Here is a 6,658-nt window from a genome sequence, read left to right as displayed (position 1 = left end):
ATGATAGAATCTATGAAAATGCTGTAGCACACTTGTAATAGTTAATTGATGGTATAGACATTGTAAATACATAGTCTACATGTGAGCAATGGGGTGTTATATTTCCATTTTAGAGTTTGGAGAATTAGTGACTGATGAATTCATGATTACTGATGAGCATAGATTTCTTTCAATACAGAATAATTTCCAGAAGAGCTAATTTTCAATAGGCAATAATCTGGAAGCTGGCAGTGGGGGCTATTGATTATTTCTGTGAAATATATGAATGTACTCACCACTGTCATAGAATTATGGTGTCCCACCATGGGGACATAGTGATGACTTCTTGGCTTAAACAGAACACTTCCTTTCTTAATGCTTGCCATTCTATTTAGGAATAACTGGATGAGAGAAATGTTTTATATCCCTAACTTTTTCCTATTTTCCTCCATTCTCTTAACATTATATGTTAATACTTAAACCAAGACATTTTAAGTTTATTTTGATATATTTACTATTGAAAAATGCCAGCTTTCTTATTCCTTACTTCTCGCAGGTATCAGAACTTCAAGGTGATTCAGGGACTGGTGCCCAGTGAGGAAGAATCTGGCACTGACCCTTACAACTCATCTTAGTGTTCAGTTGGTAGGAACTGTTTGATGTGTCCTTGGAAACCCAAGCCTAATGTATGCATGGGAAGCCAGCTGGTAGTCTTCTAGTGACTATTTTCCACAGTACTTGGGAGATTGATCACTGGAATTCACAAAACCAGCCTTTTTTATCATTACCAGCATTAGTTGATAATATATGGGTTTTATTGTTGCCCTATTGGTTCATTGAGGTGGTACAATATCAGTAAATCTGAGCATTGCTCAAGAAATTGGCTGGCACTTTGAATTTGGTACTTTATCATTAGACACATGATTGACTCTGTAGATAAGCAATAGAATGTACTGCATCCTTCCTCCCCAAACTGGAGTCAGAAACGTGATGATATATGTGGGAGGAATGGGAGGTTCCTGTCCATCCTTCTGTGAAGACTGTGTCCCTTGGAGAGCCCTCTATGAGGCCTGTCCCCCACTGTATTGTCCTGATGGGAACCTGATGGGTCTGCAGGAAGTCTACTTTGCTGAATTCAGCAACTTCTGGATTATAGCTTGCCCTGGTTGGGTAGGGACACGCCTAGACTCAACATTGAGTCATTTTTTTCAGAGCTTCCTGCTGGAGTTGTTCTTTTACTTGTCTTTGCTTTCAGAAAAGGGCAGATTGTCATGAGAGTCAGTGGATGGCCTCTTGTTCACTGAAGCAGCACAACTGAAGCAAAGGGCAGATTCTGCAGTTGAAGTTTATATGTTCATGTGAAACTTCAGTGGATTACCCTATTGCATTCAAGAATTTTCCTTGAAATTAGAGTGATGACCAGATGAATAACCTAGGAATGAAACAGACTGGGGGATAAACATGTTCTGGTCATTCAAATGTCTTTTTTTTAGTTTGGATTTTATTTATGTACATAGTGACATAAGAATGAGATGTTCTACGTTTCTCTATCTCTAGGGTAAAGGATTTCTGATTAGCCCACTCACTGTATGGCATCTTACAAGATGTGAAAAAAGGAAAAAAAACCTAGTATAATTTTTTCCTGAAGAAAACATCCAGGATTGTAGATTGAATTCTGCATTCTCTGTCAATTGTCCTTACAAATAGTGACTTACTGTCTGGGGTTTCCAATGTTTCCAATAACTGATGAAGAGGGGAAGAGCATTTAGCTATTATTCACTCATTTCCAGGTGAATTATCCATGTTTTCTGGCTTGTGGAATTTCTCCTTCCACAAATCTTCCAGGATTATGTATTCTCACAAACCCTTGTCATATAATTTCTCCCTACTTGCCTGGATGAATGCAATTGCTTGATCTGGGTGATAGATGGAGGTCACTAATCCCATGCAATGAGGCGGATGCACCAGCTTCTTTATATTTAAACCTCCATTGAGAAAAAAGTCCAGCAAATCAGCGAAACTAAAAATAACACCAAGTCTTGTGGGAAATACCTGGGGAAAATTTTTGGAGATATTCATAGGTGTCTAATCCGCACTGAACCACACTTTGCACGCGAGGTTTAGTTTGGGAGGATGTTTCTGGGCTCCAATTACTGTGTGGTTCACAGTGCAGTTGGAGCCGTGAGATGCTCTCTTCAATCCGAGTCCTTGGCTACTCCATGTGCTTCGAATGAGCCTCAGGCACTGAGTAGATCACAGCTCATCAACCTTAATGGGTTTTTTTTTTTTTTGTTAAGGATGTCCTTTCTTGATTTAAAAAAGCATTGTTAACTTGGCTGCTAACTTCAGATTGCTAGGCACTTTCTTAGCATCAGACCTAGAGGGCAACATGTACATATACAAGACTAGTATGGAATTCTGGAAACACACATGTGACTAATTTATGTTAGAACTGTAGCAAGGATTAAAATGTCAAGATGCTTGGGAATTTTTTTTGGATCACATAATGTGGAACTGCTGGTGCTCTCAGAGCCTTCGTCAAGACCTTGTTATGCTTTTGAGATACTATGAAAAACTTTGAAAACCCGAATGTTCCAGATGGTAAGAATCTCACAGTTCCTTCAGGTGGGGGGTGTTTGCCTGATCCTATCGCTGCATTATTCTGAAGCAGGCACACCCGCTTCCCTCATGAACATGTGCTGTAGGATGTACTTGGACTTGGACAGCCATAACCACAACTTTGTACTTTCTGGGGCATTAACTGAGCTACTTGAAATGAAATAAATTCTAAGTACACTTGGATAATGCCCTGTATTAAATATGAAAGGTCTTAATTCTGGGTTTGGTTACAGAAGCTGTAAATAATGTAATACATCATATCTGAACATCTCACAAAAACATAGCACCTTTCTTAAAATTAAATCATGACCCATATATTGCCCACATATTTGAGATTAGGTAGTACTACAGTTGGCCTTTAAATTCTAACAGCCAGGATTTCTCTATCCTTCCTGGAATGTACTGCTTGCTATAAACAATGGTCCCTAGATTCTTCAGCAGGCTATTAAGGAGCTTTTTGGGAAGAAGATTGTAGGCCCAAGGTAAGGCACTTGCACTGTGGTCTGTCATGTTCACCACTTCTCTCAATTAGAAAAGGGAAGCCAAAGACTTCCCTTCATAGTAGTGTGCCTTCTAGGAATCGGGTTTTCCTATTCGTGAATAAAACATGGAGACCCTGTCCTCCCTGATGGAGGATAGAACTAAGTGTGTCGCTGTCTCCAGAGTTTCCATTCAGGACAGTTGTGTTCTCACGTCACCACATAGCCCCTTGGTGCTGCTCTGTGCCTATTCTTGCAGGCACACGTTTCTTGTGGGCTTTGGCCCAAAGTGTATCCATAGAGCCCCAGAGAAGCAATGGAACTGAAGTGCACTGGGAATGTTAGAATTTTCCCCAGGATCTTTCCTTTATTTAAGGATACCCTAGTCAGGATGTGTGTAGTGCCAGAAGAGCAGGGAGAGTTTCCTCTTTATATCATACTCCATTGTAAGGAATACCACATCTGTTCTTATTATCTTCATTGATGGATATTTGGTTTATTTACAAGAGTTACCTATCTCAAATTGGGATGCTATAAACATGAAAGTATATCTTTGTAGAGCAATTCAACCTGTCAGCCAGATGCCCTGTGTCACCCACATCTGCAGTCAATGATTTGAGCCTGAGAGTCCCACGTGCTCTCTCCTGGGCCTGTGATGTTCCACTCCATGGTCCTTATAACCTTCATTTTCACAAAAGTTTAGGCTGAAGAATTCTTTAAGCCATACTTTTGGTGTCTGTTCTTTTTATATCATTGGTTTCTGAGGTCACAAGCAGCCTTGCCACTTCCTTTATGTTTTGCGCAAACTCCAAATATTTATGCAGTGATACTTAGCAACTAGTGTGTTACATTTTAAGTCAATCATTAATACTGAAGATGTTTAACAAACTTAAGAAATTGAAAATTTGAGGCCTCTTCTCAAAACCAGACTAAACTGTGTCATAGGTGACATCTTAGATTTAAGCAAGAGCTGAGTAAGATGGTGATGTCTTAGATTTAAGGAAGAGATGAAGCAACCATGTGTCAGCTCCACTGCTGGTTGTGTGTTGTGAGGGTCTCTACCAACACAGCCATTTAAGTAATGGACAATGTAAAGTGACCTTCCAATGACACCCAGGGATTGGGACATCATGAAACATGGCTTCAGTGTTTCCACATACGCCTTGTTGATGTCCATGAGCCCCATGTGCAGGGGAATGAGAAACACTAGAGGTCTCCATGGTGACAGTCACTGTCTATAGCTGTCCTCAGTAGGAGTGGGGAATTCGTGAAGGTGTTCAGGCCATACCAATGGCCAATGGACTTTCCTTCTTTAAATTCCATTTGTGCTACCTGGTGGATGGAGTAGTAGCTGTCCTTCCTATCGAGGAAAGCATTGAAAATACTTAAGTAGCTGTAAAGCTGCCTCTTCTGTTGTCCCCACCTCCAATCTCTGCCCAAGTGCCACGCACAGAGCCTGTGCGAAGATCATCTGTCCTCACCACAGCAAGCAGCCCCAGCCTGTGACCGAGGGAGTGACTGTTTCCCCATTGGCTGGAAAATTTCTCATGTATGTAAACCACACTCTGGATGCCACATCAGACAAGATTTCATCCTTCTCTGTGAAGATGCTGTATTTTCTGCCCAGGACCGAAGCAGGCTCAAAGGTCTAGGAAATTCCTCAAACTTAGCAAATTGTTGCATGTCATAGGTAAGAGTGGATGCGTCCATCTTCCTGTCTGGCAGCTGACTGCCCTCAGGTTTATTTATGGCTGAGTAGTACTGTATTGTAAAGAATACCACATCTGTTCTTATCTATCTTCGTTAATGGGTATTTGGGTTATTTATAAGATTTAGCTAAGTCAAATTGGGATGCTACAAACATGAAAATACATGTTCATAGAGCAGTTCAATCTGTCAGTTGGATGCCCTGTGTCGCCCACTTCTGCAGCCAATGATTTGAGCCTGAGAGTCCCACGTGCTCTCCCCTGGACCTGTGATGTTCTACTCCATGTTCCTTACAGCCTTCATTTTCACAAAAGTTGAGGCTGAAGAATTCTTCAAGCCATCCTTTTGGTATCTGCTTTCTACTTTATGTACAAAATGGACATTCATCTGTATCCCCCTTTTCTTTTGTTAAGTTCCATTATTTGAATATTATAGGTGTGTAAACTCAGCAAAATATTCTAAAAGAGTCCAGTAGCCCATAAAAGTATTGGGTCTTCTGCTTGACTGACAATGTCAGAAATTGTTGACCTGAGTGTCCCCTATAGCTCAACATAACAGCATGGCTTTACTTCTCTTTCGTTTTTATACTTTTCTGCTGGATGGTTAAGACCAAGTTAAAGCAGGACCTATGCAACAAGAGTTGTAGCTTTTGGGTCTGATAAGGTCAGTGAAATGCCCTCAGGATTTATCCTGATATCCTGTACCTCAGATTGTAGAACCTTTGTCAGTGTCAGCCGTGTGGATGAGTCACGGCCATTGCTTGGCCAGGGTGCTCTCTGTGAAAGCCTAAGAGAATGTTTTCTCTCCATGTGACTCTCCTTAGGCACACTCTACATCATCGATCACTTTCCTCTTTGGCCCCATAATCTCCTTGATTGGAGCGCCTTTGCTATTGAAATTATGGTTTGCATTCTGTTGGGTTAAACAACTTTGCTTCCATCAGAGCAGAAGGACCATGTGGCAAGTGCAAGCAGATCAAGGCAAAGCAAGCCGCATGTAACAGCGATCCTTCCCTGGACATTGATGGACAAGTTATATTTATGCAGTGTGATGTTATTGCAGTACTCATGAATCTGATCTCATTAAATGGTATATAGAAAGCTTCCGCACATGTCTCTCTACCTGTGCTCAGTTTTACAAAGCTCAGCATGCTTTAATGGACATGAGAGAGGGATACAGGACAGGTCTCTAGATCACATGAACACATTGAAAAAATGTGGTAGAATATGGTGGCCATCATGAGCACCCAGCGATTGCTGAAGGTTGTGCCAGCTTTATCAGCAGCAGTACAGCCTCACTTTCAATGTTGCCTGAGCAAGCGTCTTTTCCTATAACTTGAGTGAAAGATATATTAGATGTACGAATGATATGGACACTGGAGAAATTCATTTAGCTAGCACTTGCCAAGTAGACTGGACAAGTTGGTCTACCCTCAGTCTGTGGGTCCTACCTCAGTGGCCTAGTGCAGGAGGATGCCTTGGGCTAACAGGAATGTGGTACGAGAAGAACCTGGTGGCCTCTTTTTGCTCAATGGCCCATATCAAAAACAGGACTGATAGCAAATGAGAGGAAGCTTCTTTCATCTCTGGGGTTTATGTTTGCTTAATAATCTCTATGAAATTTCCTCTAATAAACTCAAGAGCCTTCAATATTTCCCCAAGATACAGTAGAAAGCACCTGGCATTTGCAGTTGAGATGGGAGTGCAAAGTCAGGCTCAGAAGTTGATAACCTGTCCCTGCATTTTTGGAATCATATTTTGTCCCACGAAAATGTTCTCTTTCATTCATAGTTTAATGTGAGATTGAAGGGACTCGTTCTATGGGACTCTGTCTGGGGCCATTCCTTACTACAGTACTCCAGGCATTCTCACTTT

General features: G+C 41.3%; 1 pseudogene; it reads right to left on the bottom strand.

Annotated features, from left to right (window-relative positions):
* Positions 1-1,755: 1,755 nt before the first annotated feature.
* On the bottom strand, positions 1,756-3,746 carry LOC101592185 (annotated as a pseudogene).
* Between the last annotated feature and the right edge of the window lie 2,912 nt (positions 3,747-6,658).

Source organism: Octodon degus, unplaced genomic scaffold (genome assembly GCF_000260255.1).
Source record: "Octodon degus isolate 3935 unplaced genomic scaffold, OctDeg1.0 scaffold00076, whole genome shotgun sequence".
NCBI lineage: Eukaryota > Metazoa > Chordata > Mammalia > Rodentia > Octodontidae > Octodon > Octodon degus.
This window is presented reverse-complemented; position numbering and strand designations above follow the sequence as displayed.